We start from the raw sequence: 15,390 nt of genomic DNA, 5'->3' as shown, positions 1-15,390 counted from the left end.
TTTATGGACAGGTGCCCAAAACTGAACAGCATATTCCAGGTGAGGCCGTACCAATGCTTTATAAAGGGGGAGTATTATGTCCCTGTCCCTCGAGTCCATGCCTCTTTTTATACATGACAATATCCTGCCGGCTTTGGAAGCAGCAGCCTGACATTGCATGCTATTCTGTAGTCTGTGATCTACAAGTACACCCAGATCCTTCTCTACCAGTGACTCTGCCAGTTTAATCCCCCCTAAGACATACGACGCATGCAGGTTATTAGTAGCCAGATGCATAACTTTACATTTATCCACATTGAACCTCATTTGCCAAGTGGATGCCCAGACACTTAGTCTATCCAAGTCATCTTGTAACTTATGCACATCCACTATAGACTGTACCATGCTACAAAGCTTGGTGTCATCTGCAAAGATAGAAACAGAGCTGTTAATACCATCCTCTATATCATTGATAAATAAATTAAACAACAGCGGGCCCAGTACTGAACCTTGGGGTACACCACTAATTACCGGGGACAAATCAGAGTACGAATCATTGACCACCACTCTCTGGGTACGATCCATGAGCCAGTGTTCAATCCAGTTACAAACTAAAATTTCCAAACCCAAAGACCTTAACTTACCTGTCAGACATCTATGAGGGACAGTATAAAATGCTTTAGCAAAATCCAGAAACACTATATCCACAGCCATTCCTCTATATACAGAGCCCCCCCTCTATATACACAGCCCCCCTCTATATACACAGCCCCACCTCTATATCCACAGCCATTCCTCTGTCAAGGCTTCTACTCCCCTCTTCATAAAAGCAAATTAGATTGGTTTGACAACTTCTATCCTTAGTAAACCCATGCTGGCTATCACTTATAATACTATTATCCCCTATGTATTCCTGTATGTAATCCCTTATAAGTCCTTCAAACAATTTACCCACAATGCACGTTAAACTTACCGGTCTATAGTTTCCTGGGGAAGACCTAGAGCCCTTTTTGAAGATTGGCACCACATTCGCCTTGCACCAGTCCCTTGGCACAATACCAGACACCAGAGAATCTCTAAATATCATGAACAGGGGTACAGATATTACTGAACTTACCTCTCTAAGAACTCTTGGGTGTAGTACATCCGGCCCTGGAGATTTGCTTACATTTATATCACTTAACTTACCTTGTACCATCTCTACATTAAGCCAGTTCAGTACATTACATGATGTGTTACCAGCACTGACCTGGCCAATGTCAGCTCCTTCTTCCATAGTGTATACAGAACTAAAGAACCCATTCAGTAGCTCCGCCTTCTCTTGATCGCCCGTGACAACCTCCCCATTATCATTATTAAGGGGTCCTACATGCTCTGTCCTTGTTTTTTTTGCATTTATATATCTAAAAAAAAATATTTAGGATTAGTTTTGCTTTCTTTGGCCACCTGTCTCTCGTTTTGAATTTTTGCTGTTTTTATTACATTTTTACAGATTTTATTAAGCTCTTTGTACTGTTTAAATGTTATCGCTGACCCATCAGATTTGTATTTTTTGAAGGCTGTTTTTTTGTTGTTTATTGCTCTTTTAACATCATTTGTCAGCCATGTAGGATTTAGTTTTAATCGTTTATATGTGTTCCCCTTTGGTATATATTTAGCTGTATAGTTATTTAGAGTTGATTTAAAGATGTCCCATTTAGCTTCTGTATCAGTATTTGAGAGCACCTCCCCCCAGTCTATGTCCTGTAGTGCAGCTCTCAGCCCAGGGAAGTTTGCCTTTTTAAAGTTATATGTTTTTGCCTTCCCCATCTGTCTTTGTTTTCTACATTTTAAGTCAAAAGTAACTATATTGTGGTCGCTATTACCAAGGTTTTCCCGCACAGTTACATTACCAACCAGCTCTGCATTGTTGGAAATGATCAGATCCAACAAGGCATCACTTCTTGTTGGGTCCTCCACAAACTGGCCCATAAAATTATCCTGCAATAAATTTAGGAATTGACGCCCCTTTGTAGTTTTAGCCAACCCCGGACCCCAATCTATATCTGGATAGTTAAAATCTTCCATTATTACCACTGTACCTGCCCGGGCGGCCCTCTCTATTTGTTTATGAAGCCGAACTTCTATCTCTTCAGTGATATTAGGGGGTCTGTAGATTACCCCAAATATTATTTTTTCAGTATTTCCCTCCTTTTGTAATTCTACCCACAGTGATTCCACCTCCTCAAAATCATCACACACTATGGCATCGTTCACACTGACTTTCATACCACTTCTTACATACAGACAGACTCCACCACCTTTTCTGTTCATTCTATCCTTGCGAAACAATGTAAACCCCTGCAGATTGACAGCCCAGTCATGCGAGGAGTCCAGCCATGTCTCAGTGACCCCAACTATATCAATATGTTCCTCCGGTATCAAGGCCTCAAGCTCCCTCATTTTATTTGCTAGGCTTCTGGCATTTGTGAACATACACTTTACATTTCCATCCTTTATCCATAACCTGACATCGGTGTGTTCCTTTACTACCTCGTGTCTGACCCAGGAGAAGCTGTCTCCAACCTCGGACCGTGTATAGGCGAACGGTGCCCTGGCATCACGAAGTGATAAGGTATTTCTCCTAACACCCCATGGTACAACACATTCACTTCAATGGTGCTGAGCTGCCATATCAGACACCACCGATGGATAGGTGTGTTGGTGTTTCTCGAAGAGAAAAGCCATGTTTTTTCAATCCTGTAACAACCCTATAAGTTCTTCCCCTTACAGCTTGAGATTGGTAGGATCAGGCTGAGTTTGCACGAATGCTGGAGGCTCCATCAGATGCCTCCATTTCAGGCTCTGTGAACAATACCCAACAGAATAGTGCAGCATGTAGGCTACTATGATGGAAACCACCAGACTCCATTATAGTCAGCACACAAAAGGGTTAATCTGGCACTGCCCGATAACAACTTTCCTCTATCCAGTCTCAGAGGTAGGTCACAGTTACAAGTCCTCAGTATCAAACTTCAAACAGTGGTGCTCAGTCATGTAGTGGAGCATTGAAATAGACATTGTATAGAAGAAATGACGATTGCAACTCACTGATTCTTGAAGATAGTGGCCCAGATTTATCAAACTGTGTGAGAGAAAAAGTGGAGTGATTTCCCCACAGCAACCAATCACAGTTCAGGTTTCACTTTACCTCAGATCGTTAGCTGAGATGTGATTGGTTGCTGTGGGAAAATCACTCCACTTTTTCTCTCATGCAGTTTGATAAATCTGGGCCAGTGTGTATGTTATTTTCAAACAACACACATGGACACCTGAGCGGGGGGTGCTTCATTGATGCAGGGGAGTGCCTTTGCATGCCCCTGCATCGGTGAAGCAACCCCCGCTCAGGTGTCCATGTGAGTTGTTTGAAAATAAAATACACACTATCTTCAAGAATCGGTGAGTTGCCGTCTTCATTTCTTCTATACAATGGCCATTATAGTCAACGTAGTCCATTGGGTGTCATTGGTGTCTGAAAAGATAATGCAGGTTTGAACCAAGCTTCAGTGTGCCCCACCACTGGCGGGTTTGGCTGACTGTTTAGGGTGTATGGTGACCCCCAAAACTGAGCTGATTAAACAGGCTACCAACCCCCAAAAACCAACTATAAGTGGACCTAATCCCAACCCCTCAACATCAGCACTGTGGAGGAATGCAGGGATTCAATCTATTAAGTAGTTCAGGAGTATGGTACCAACCCATGATAATTTTGAACTGTGTTCAAATCGAGGCTTTATAGGCCCTCTCCCAGATCCCCCGCCATTGGGGGATAATTATACGGGTGTTTAAAACCTCCTCCCAGCGGACCATATAACGGTGGGTAGGGTCAGTTCCACCCAGAGGGGAAATGAGAATGGAATAAATGGAGGAAAGGAGACCCTTCACCTTTGCTCAAAGCTAGTGGGTAGAGAAACCACCCCAGAACCCAAGGAGGATGACATATAATGACTATTGAAAATAACGGAACCGCTCAGAGGAGGGAAGACCATTCCTAGACATCAATTGATTAAACGGCAGGAGAGTTCAAGAATGGAAGTGCACTACATCTGCTCAATGAAAAAGCCCCCTGAAGCCCCATTCACCTTCCATACTAGAGGTCAAACCAGCCGGAAAGTCAAGGTGATATAAAAACGACCACATAGGGGAGGACAGAGATGCTAACCTAAACTTAACAGAACAATAACCCCAAACATACCGTGAAAAACCATCGGACCTAGAAGGGGACCCAGGGAAGGAGAGGAGAGCGTTAGGGTGAACAGGGGCAAGCCAAAGCTTCTCAAGCTCCATCCATCAGCTGTAAGCTTGATAGGAAGAACATGCGACTAAGTGACGTAAGTGGGCCGCCCAATAAATCTCACCATATCCAGGAAAGCTGGACCCCCAAAGGATCTGCCCGCCAAAATAACAGACATCGGAAGACGATGCCTCTTAACATCCCAAATAAAACAAAACAAAGCAGACTGAAAGGAGCAAATAGCAGAAAGAGGGACTTGGACAGGGAGCATTTTCATAAAGTATAGCAATTTAGGGAGGATCGTCATTTTAACAGCCGCTATATGACCAAAAAACTGAATATATTGAGACCTACAGGTCTCCAAAAGACCTCAAAGTTCCCGAAACAAAGAAGGGAAATTAGCAGAGTAAAGGGAAGCATAAGAGGGAGTCAGAAAAACTCCAAGATATTTAAGAGCTGAGGTAGACCCCTTGAAAGAGAAGTAAACCCAGAGAAGAAAGGACAGGGAAGGAGGAAGATTCAAAGTCATTGCCTCAGATTTAGAAAGGTTCACCTTATAGCCCGAAACCACCCCATAGGAATGTAAAATCCAGTATAAAGCACGGAGAGAAAGTAGAGGGTGAGTGAGGGTAAGGAGTACATCATCAGTAAATAGACAGATCTTGAAATCCCTTTCATGTAACTGAACCCTAGTGATGTCTGGGTCACCCCGAATCAAACAGCCAATGGCTCAATACAAAGAGCAAAGATCAAGGGGGACAAAGGACATCCATGCCAGGTCCCATTATACAGAGGAAAACTTAATAAAGGCAGTCTGAAAAGGCCCCGTAATCCCAAATTTCTGGAGAGTAGCAAAAGGAAGCGGCCAACTGAGCCTTTTCCGCATCAAGGCTAAGAACCAGGGCCTCCTCTGAGTGCCGATTGATCAAATCAATCAGACCCATTAGTCGTCTAGTGTTGTTCTCTTCCTGACGACAGGGAATAAAGCCAACCTGATCCTTGTGGATAAGGGAGGGGAGAAAGCCACAAAGGCGAGTTTCAAGGATCTTTGTAAACAACTTCAGATCCGAATTAAGAAGGGCAATGGATCTGTAACTTGAACAATCATGGGGGTCCTTGCCTGGTTTGAGAATGAGCATGACCAAGGAATGCAGAAAAGATTTTGGGATCCCCTCCCCCTGAGAAAAGAATTAAACAGAGAAACAAGCCGAGGCAGAAGGGGAGGAGTGTAAGTTTTATAGAATAAGTAAGTAAAGCCATCCGGGCCAGGGGAACGCCCCCGCAGGAAGAGACTTAAGGACCTCCGTCAATTCATCGGAAGTGATCAGTGCGTTCAAAACAGCATGATCAGCGACTGAGAGGGTCGGTAAATTGCAACGCGACAAAAAGGAGTGCAAGGCAGCATCATTCCCCGGGTCGGCTGGAAGTTAAGGGAGAGAATATAGTTTAGAGTAATAATCCAAGAAGAGGCGAGAAATCACTTCAGGGTGATAGTGAGGAGTGCCCGCAGCATCCTTCAGGGCCGAGGGAGACTGAGCAGCAGCACGGTCCCACAGGGTCTGGCTAGAATAGTATGGGCCTTATTGCCCTTCTCATAAAAACGTTGTTTAGCATAAAGAAGAAGGGGTTCTACCTTTTGAAGAGCCTAATCACCTGCAACCAGTCGCCGCAGCACTGAAAGGTAGGGGGTAACCAGAAGAGAGGCCTCCAACCGAGAGATCCCAGGGCAATACAATGACCCCGGACCACAAACTTATGTGCTTCCCACAAGATGGCTTCCGAGGTAACAGAGCCCTCATTGGTAATGAAATACTCAGAGATACAATCCTGAATTGAATCACAGGAAGGTTGAGATTTGAGCATAGAGTCATTAAGGCACCAGTGACAGCAAAAATTGTCAATACACGTATGCAAACAATGCGGGTGGGAGTAAAAAGAAAAGGACTAGTCACTCGGGTGATTAATACGCCAGAGACTGTATAGAGATGAAGAGTGAATCACACTTTGAAAAAAAATCTACGCCAAGCGCAAGTGAGCAGGGGAGGGGGGAGAACCCGTCAGGAGAGACGATCCATAGAAGGCGAAAAAATCTAATTAAATTCCCCCCTTGAAGCCATGCAGATGGAGGATACCTGTGAAGCCTGGGAAGAACCTTACAGAGAAAAGGAATTTGAGAAGAATTCAGGGCATAAATGTTACAGAAAAGCAAACGTCTCCCCCCTAGAGAACCCTCCACAATAACAAAATGCCCCCCAGGATCTATGAAGGAGGAAGTCACCTGATGGAGGCAGGACTTAGAAATCAAGATAGCCACCGCAGCCACCTTGCTATCAGAGGTGGCCGAATAGACCTAGGGATAGAGGTGATGTGAAAATTGGAAAGATCCAGCATGGTCAAAGTGCATCTCCTGAGAAATGCAATGTCAGCTTTCAGCATAGTTAACTCCCGCTGTAGCAGACACCTTTTAGAGGGGTAGTTGAGGCCCTTAACATTCAAAGAGATAAACTTGACTATAAGATGGGAGAAAAATGCAAATAAAATAAAACACTCACCAAGTCCTGAAAGGCGACCTAGGACAGTCTGGAGGAGAGTGGGCCCGCAACAGAGTCCAGGAGGAAGAGATCCGATCCCTTTGAGCATAAAATACGAAAAAGGGGAAAAGGTAGAAAAATAGGAACAAGAAAGGAGACCAAACAATAAAAAGGAAACAACAAGACAAGACTAAAAAGGAAGGACAAGAAAAAGCAAGCAAATAGCACTTCAGGAAAAAAACAATAATCCGAAGGTCAGAGAGGAGGCAAAACAGTCAACGACAATATGGCCTCAAGGGGGAAGCGAGAGAGCGTCAGCAGGAGGCACCAGATGACCAAGAGAGACCGTCACCGCTCCACGCGTCCATAGGCAGAAAACAAATGAATAATCAACTAGTGATGCCCAGCTGTGGATAACAGTAAACAGGGGAAGCCAGGCAAATCAAAGCTTAGGACAGAATGCCATGACTAAGGACCAAGTGTAGGTCCAAAACGCGTCGGTTATGTTGTCTTGTCGGAAATGACCCAATAAAGAAGAAGCTGTTTTTACCTGCAAACCAGTGCTGGACTGTTTTCTTTCTTTGTGTACACACACGGTCAGGGACGCTGCTGACCAGGCCCGTGCACAGGTGCAGAGAGGGGGAGGAGAGCTGTCGTTCTGATTCATACATAGGACAGAATGCAGTCCCGAGACATCAGAAAATCACGTTCAGTACATCAACTCCGCCAGGAGATGATCATCAGGGAGCCCGTGGACAGGGATCAGAAGCAGGTTAGGAAGGAGAGCGGTGCTGGTGTTTGAACTGACGTTTGCGGACAGGCTGCCAAACTGGAGGAAGGGGAGGAGGGGCCAGTGCCCAATCTGTCAGTTCATGGAGCGGGATATCCAAGGCCGAGCAGAAGGACGGGAGGTCTCCCATGGAGTGCAGAGTCGCCGAACGACCATTCCTACGTGCCGACAGAGCGAACGGAAAGTTCCATCTGTATGTGGCTTGATGATCTTGCAGAGTAGTCAGGAGAGGTTGGAGCAACCTTCTTTTGCACAAAGTAATCCAAGAAAGATCAGGAAAAAGCTGTAGGGAGCCCCGTCAAACTCAAAGTTGCGTAGATTATGAGCTTTCACCATGATGGACTCCTTCAGTTGGAATTCAAGGACACAACAAATGACATCATGGGGGACACCAGAGGAATTATGAGGCTTCAGGACCCTATGAGCCCTATCCAGCTTGATGTGATGAGAGGCGAATGAGATTGAAAATTGCTTCCAGCATAACCTGAAGATCCTCATCATGCGTTGCCTCTGGAAGACCCCGGATCCGTATATTGTTGCACCTGCCACGGTTATCGATGCTCAACATGGTTCTTGAGATCATTGAGGAGTTCTGACTGAGAAGAAACCATAGCTTGTACCTGCATGGCGTAAGCTCTGGTTTAGTCGTGGAGGGCGAACAGTCTTGTGGTGGAGGCTGAGGAGAAAGAGAGACAGGAGCTAACCTGTGTGGTGCTGCAGACATTCAGTAAGCCCCCGCTGAAGGAGAAGATGACAGCCAGGCCGGAGCACAGGTCAAAACCGGGTCATCACAGGCTGCAGGCAGAGGACTGGCAGAGGGATGCTGGGCACAGCGGGAGCACTCAGTAGTGACCTGAGCAGGGTCCTGGGCAGAGGATACAGTCAAGGGAGATCCTGCAGGAACTCCGGTAGCAGCAGCTGTCAAGCAGGAGACCAGAGGTAAGCTGTATGCCCGCGTCATCACTCCCAGGGACAGAGGGAAGATGGTGGAGGTAGCTGCCGGCCCCGAGGCCGGAGAGAAGCCCGGCCGGAGGAAGCACTCAAGGCCACGGGCTGACCCGGAGGGCTTAGCGGAGGATGCAGGAGTCTTCAAACGTTTCTTATGGGTCTTCCCCATGGGATTTGGAAGGCTGCACAGCGGGCAATTTGCAGTTAACGGCCGCGTCCATCCATCCTCTCCAGCGGCTCTCCATGCCCCCCAAAAGAGATAATAGTTATTGACAATGGCAACCTTTAGTTTTAAATACTCCCAGCTCAAAGTTAGTAGCCCAAGTGTCAGATGAATGTGAGGTGTTCAGGGCTTGTCCACTAGGGATGTCCCGATACCATTTTTTTAAGACCGAGTACGAGTACCAATACTTTATTTTAAGTACTCACTGATACCAATTAACATTTTTTTTTTTTTTTTTGAGGGGGGAAAAATTGGTGTTTTTTAGTTTTTAATAGAGGAAAGGATTTTTTATATTTTTTTAAAAAGATTTTATTTTATTGAAAAGGGGAGGGTGATTGAGACTTTTATTAGGAAAGGGGTTAATTCACATTTATTATTTATTAATTACACTTTTTTTTTGTCCCCATAGGCCACTATTACATGCAATCTGTAGATTGCATACACTGATCAATGCCATGCCATAGGGTTGATCAGCGCTCCTTTACTACTGCCTGCCATGACTAGCAGCAGTAAAGGAGCAATGATTGGACGGCACGGATCACCGCAACCATCACGCCCCCTCACGTAGACATGAATGGAGGGGGTGCTGCAGTGAGATCGCGGGGATCCCAGCGACGGGCCCCCCGCGATCAGACATCTTATCCCCTATCCTTTGGATAGGGGATGTTTTTGCACGGAATACCCCTTTAACTTAAGGACTTTTAGAAGCTGCGATCAACTTTGATCGCGCTAAAAGGTTAATGCCGGACATCACCGCGATCGGTGATGTTCGACAATAGCCACAGGTCCAAGCTATGATGCGCGCTCAGCTGCTGGGCGCACTGCATAGTTTGGCACCTCCGTGATATCTGCCGGTGGGGGTAATCAGATTAGGTATCGGGGCCATTTGCTCGTGCAAATGTCCAGTATCGGTACATCACAACTGTCCACCATGTGGGTATGAAGTACCGTGCCTCTATTGTAGGTATCATCAGGGCTACCATCATCAACAGTAGTGTTGAGCAGCATAGGCCATATTCAAATTTGCGATATTTCGCGAATATATGGACGAATATTCGGCATATATTCTCTAAATTCGCATATTCGTAATATTTGCGTTTTATTTTCGCATATGCAAAAATTAGCATATAAAAAAATTTGCATAACCGAAAATTTGCATATGCTAAAATGTGCACGCCAATCTCACACAGTAGTATTAGAGCCTTCTTTACACCAAACAAGCTGGAAGCAGAGAGGGAAGATCACTGTGATGTGTACTGTGAAAAAAATTAAAATAAAACAAATATTCGTAATTGCGAATATATAGTGCTATATTCACAAATATTCGCAAATTCGCGGATATGCGATATTCGCGAATAAAATTTGCATTGCGAATATTCGCGAGCAACACTAATCAACAGGCAAAACCTGTTGCACAAGGGCCAACGTAGACCTGGAATCTGAAACGTATTTACATTTTTGTTCTATTTGCTGTATGTTACATGATTTATACCCTCATGAATCCCTAAGGACCACTCATAATAAGTTCCTTGTTTTAAGAAAATCCCCTATGGCGCATTTGTAAATCTATTCTGCTCAGTTTAAAAATGAGACTTTCTAGAATAAAAAAAACGGCAAGCACCTAATTGACGAAATATGACAGGAGTGCGGAGAAAGGGCGCTAGACATGGCGGACCGTGGAGAGACAAATGGATGGAGGAAATTGTACCGTGAGGCAGTAACTCCTTCGGCGCTGAGCTCACGCAACTTCAGACATCTCCTTCACTTCAGGTCTCAGTAGAACCTGATGGGTTAATAGGATTATTACTGTGGTTATCTGCATCCTATTAGCTGCAGATACAAGAGGTTCATTGAAAAATATGTGTCTTTTTCTGGGAATCATCTGGACAGAGAACAACGCCGAATAGGAACTGTAATGCTAAATATTTGGACCACATGGATGCGAATGCCCATCATATTTGAAGCTAAAGACGCTTGTCTGGAAGTTTCTGGGAAATGCTCACATACATTTTCCCAATACACAAATCATTGCCGGCTTCTGCTAATCAAAGATGGGAAAAGTACAGACTCCACCGAACAGGCTCTGAAATGCCTTTTTCCATTCCATTGTAAAATGAGTTGGCAGCAGAACCCTGATGATCGAGTCTAACAATGCACAATCTAGGAGACTTATCTCCTGCTCCAAGATATTTCCATCAGACGCTCCGCTGGGTCTGAACTTTAATTCCATTTCCCTATAAATCTCAGAGTCAATATGTATTACAATGAAATATTTAACTACAGTAGAAACAAGTAGATGAAGTTATTTCAGAGAAAAGAACACATAAGGCTCAGTTTAAATGGGCACTCTCATTAAAACAAAATTTGCTATTTTATTCCTTATTGTAAATAAAAAAATCTTTTGAATGTACTTTGATTAAAAAATTAAGTTTTCTATGTTTTATTTGTGTTTAAAAAAGCTGCCATAGGTGTCTCCCTACTTGTCCAGTGCACATTTTCCCCATCTCTTGCACAGACTTTGGACTCCTGCTGGCCTGGCAGAAGTCCAAAATCAGGAAATGCAGTCTGGAGTGCTGAGGGGGTATGTGCAGTCTTAGGTAATCATAGCTCATCTCATCTGCTCTGGGCTGTGTGTAGCAGAGTGAGGGAGGAAGTTCTCCCCTGTATGGCTTCAGATGTCCCGCCTGATGGGGAACGCCCCTTCCCAGTCTGTGAGACTGAACAGAAAATACAGAGCAATATCAAGGTAGAAAACTAAAAAATAATAAAAATAAAGGCAGGGGTGGTTTATCATGATGGGGACAATGAACTGGAAGGATTTTAAAATTTTACAAGATCATGAGAGGTACTCTTTAAGTATATGTTAACTGGTGGAAGGTGGCAACGTATTCCAATAGGTAGGCCCACAGCAGGATACATTACCCTCTCCCAGAAGAAGACCCCCGCAAAGCACCAATGATGTTACTGTCCATATGTGAACTATTACGTAATAGGAGCTTTTCCCGATAAGCCAGGTAGTTCAGCCCAGTGGTGGTACTGCAGATGGCCACCCAACACACTTCTAATTTTTTGTGTAACGTGGAGCACATGTGGAGGAATGGGAGTAGTTCCCTAGATCTCTACTTTGAGATCTCCAGTGACCATGTCCATAATGGACAATAACATCATGACAGCTTCCCAGCTTCTCTAATGGCCTGTTCAAACTACTGATTTTCCATAAGGAGAATGCACATGATCTCAATGGGATTCTGATGCTCAATTCACACTACAGAAGTTCCATAGTGAGATTTCTCACAAGGAATTGGATTCTGCTAGAGAAGACTTGCCACTACATTGCAGTGAATGGGATGGTGCTTAAATAAGTACTCCACCCCTAGACATCTTATCCCCTATCCAAAGGATAGGGGATAAGATCTCTGATTGTGGGGGTCCTGCCATTGGGGACGCCTGCGAACTCCCTGCTGCACCCAGCGTTTGTTTAGAGCGTCGGGTGCAGCGCCGGAGGATTGTGACATCATGGCCACCCCCCCCTCAATGCAAATCTATGAGAGGGGCATGTGATGTCACAAGCGGGGTGTGACCATGACATCACAAGCCTCCGCCCCACCATCGCCAGTCATCCGGCACGGAGCGAAGTTCGCTCTGTACAGTGAATGTCTGGGGTGCCGCTGCCGAGATCACAGGGGGTCCCCATCAGCGGGACCCCTGTGATCAGACATTTTATCCCCTATCCTTTGGATAGGGGATAAGGTGTCTAGGGGCTGAGTACCCCTTTAATGTCCACGGCAGATTGCCACAAATATTAATCACCGATTTCCAAGAAGGGTGCTGTAAGTGGAATTTGCCTAATATTTTCTAATGGAAATTCCAGGCAGAATTTCCGCTGTGTGATCAGGGCCTTTCACATGTCTGGATCTACAGCAAGTTTCTCACAGCGGGTGAAATATTCTGCAGGGGAATTTCAGCAGCAGATTACAGTTAGTCTGACATCAATAGTAGGGAAATTAATGGAAACCCTTCTAAAGGATAGGATTGTGGAACATCTAAAATCCCATAAATTGCAAGATAAAAAAACAACATGGGTTTACTTCAGGGAGATCATGTCACAAATCTTATTGATTTTTATTGGACTGGGGGACTAAAATAATAGATGGCGGAGGGGCAGTAGACATCGCATATCTAGATTTTAGTAAGGCTTTTGACACTGTCCCACATAGAAGACTTATCAATAAACTACAGTCATTGAGCTTGGACTCCAATATTGTTGACTGGATTAGGCAGTGGCTGAGTGATAGACAACAGAGGGTTGTAGTCAATGGAGAATATTCAGAGCAACGTCGTGCCACCAGTGGGGTACCTCAGGGATCTGTACTGGGACCAATTTTGTTTAATATCTTCATTAGTGATATTGCAGAAGGTCTTGATGGTAAGGTATTGGTCTTTTTGCTGATGACACAAAGATATGTAACAGGTTTGATATTCCAGGAGGGATCCGCCAAATGGAAAAGGATTTAGGCAAGCGAGAAGAATGGTCAGAACTCTGGAAACTGAAATTTAATGTGGATAAGTGCAAGATAATGCACCTGGGGTGAAAAAACCCTCGGACAGAATATAGAATATTTGACACAGGCCTGACCTCAGTATCTTAGGAGAGGGATTTAGGAATAATTATTTCAGAAGACTTAAAGGTAGGAAGACAATGTAATAGGAACATTAGCAGAATGCTTGGGTGTATAGGGAGAGGTATAAGCAGTAGAAAGAGAGAAGTGCTCATGGGTGTATAGAGAGAGGTATAAGCAGTAGAAAGAGATAAGTGCTCATGGGTGTATAGGGAGAAGTATAAGCAGTAGAAAGAGAGAAGTGCTCATTGATGTATAGGGAGAGGTATAAGCAGTAGAAAGAGAGAAGTGCTCATGGATGTATAGGGAGAGGTATAAGCAGTAGATAGAGAGAAATGCTCATGGGTGTATAGGGAGAGGTATAAGCAATAGAAAGAGAGAAGTGCTCATGCTGCTGTACAGAACACTGGTGAGACCTCACTTGGAGTATTGTGTGCAGTACTGGAGGCCGTATCTTCAGAAGGATATAGATACTCTAGAGAGAGTTCGGAGAAGATACTAAACTAGTACATGGATTGCAGGATAAAACTTACCAGGAAAGGTTAAAGGACCTTAACATGTATAGAAGAAAGAAGAGGCAGAGAGGATATGATAGAGACTTTTCTCTAGAGAAAGAGAAATCAACACAGTAAAGGAGGAGAAGAGATTTAAGAGAAGAAAAGCTACCACAAGAGGACATAGCTTTAAATTAGAGGGGAAAAGGTTTCTGCAGTAATATCAGGAAGAATTACTTTACTGAGAGAGTAGTGGATGCATGGAATAGCCTTCCTGCAGGAGTGGTCGCTGCAAATACAGTGAAGGAGTTTAAACATGCATGGGATAGGCATTAGGCTATCCTTCATATAAGATAGGGATAGGCATAAGGTTATCCTTCATATAAGATAGGGCCAGGGACTATTGATAGGATTCAGATTATTGGGCACTAGATGGGCCAAATGGTTCTTATCTGCCGACACATTCTATGTTTTGCATGTATGTTGGGAAGTTTCCCGATACAAGTACTAAAAATATGGCACAAGCCCACTGTGGTCCCAGTCTAATATAGAAGCTTTATCCATTGAACTGATTATTGTACATCATTTTGATAAGGGGATAAGGAGTTCCGATGGAAAATCTAAGGATTAAGTGGAAATCTATCATCTTATGTTTCAGAATTTTCCACAATCACACTGGATATTGTCAAAGTTTCACAACGGAAGGAAGTAGAGGAAAATTCTTTGGACGGGTGGATGGTGAGAGTGGTGTTCCCAGAAAGTTCAACTCCCAGCCGAATTATTATTAATCTGATAATCCAGAAAATCTAGTTTGGTTTTGACTCAATATTAATTCTGCCGCGTAGTAAATGATGTAGATTTTTGCTTTTGTTCCATTTTTTCCTCCTCCAGCTCCGCACATAACCTGCACAGAACACAGGTCTGCAAACAATCAGTTTTATTGTATGAAATATGTGTTTTATGATTCAGCAAGTGTTACTGTTCTTTTTGGCATATGAGCATCGGATGATTTATATTGTCTGGCCCGAAAGCACAAATTGTAGTCTGGACCCTCTTAGCTACTTCATATTGCCTCATCCGCCATTGTGCATAATGTTTAAGGGGGTTCTATCTAAAGTTGAATAGAACAAGTAGGTATCCAGATAGCCAGAAGTCTGGAATCCCGGGGTCATGGATGCAGGAATGCTCAGAGGCAACACTGGCCATTTCGCACGTCAGTGCGTACTTCTTCCGGCCTCTTCGAGGCCGGAAGAAGTACCCACTGACGTGCGAAATGGCCATCTTGATATCTACTAGGCGTTGAGTGCATGTAGACCCTTCTTCTATTGTTATTATTGGATACTTTATAACCACGTGAATACGCCAGTGCTGCAATGGGCATTTGCGGCACTGGTGTATTCACGTGGTGGTATGGTATATGTTTGTCCGTTTGATACTTTTAACAATTAAGAATAAATGCTACGTTTTAGTCTATGTTCAGTGATCAAATACTGGTGAGACCAGGAAAACACTGGCACTTAGACTGGCAGTAAC

General features: G+C 44.2%; 1 long non-coding RNA gene across 1 annotated transcript in view; it reads left to right on the top strand.

Annotated features, from left to right (window-relative positions):
- LOC130294364 (uncharacterized) overlaps positions 1 to 14,852 on the top strand; it is a 35,414-nt gene extending 20,562 nt beyond the window's left edge. Inside the window, exon 4 of the long non-coding RNA XR_008848470.1 lies at positions 14,516 to 14,852. This is a non-coding gene — a long non-coding RNA (uncharacterized LOC130294364). The remainder of the gene's footprint in view (positions 1 to 14,515) is intronic.
- The last annotated feature ends 538 nt before the right edge of the window (positions 14,853 to 15,390 follow it).

This window comes from Hyla sarda, chromosome 10, assembly GCF_029499605.1.
Source record: "Hyla sarda isolate aHylSar1 chromosome 10, aHylSar1.hap1, whole genome shotgun sequence".
Taxonomy (NCBI): domain Eukaryota; kingdom Metazoa; phylum Chordata; class Amphibia; order Anura; family Hylidae; genus Hyla; species Hyla sarda.
Note: the sequence above shows the minus strand (reverse complement) of the source record. Positions and strands in the feature narration are given on the sequence as shown.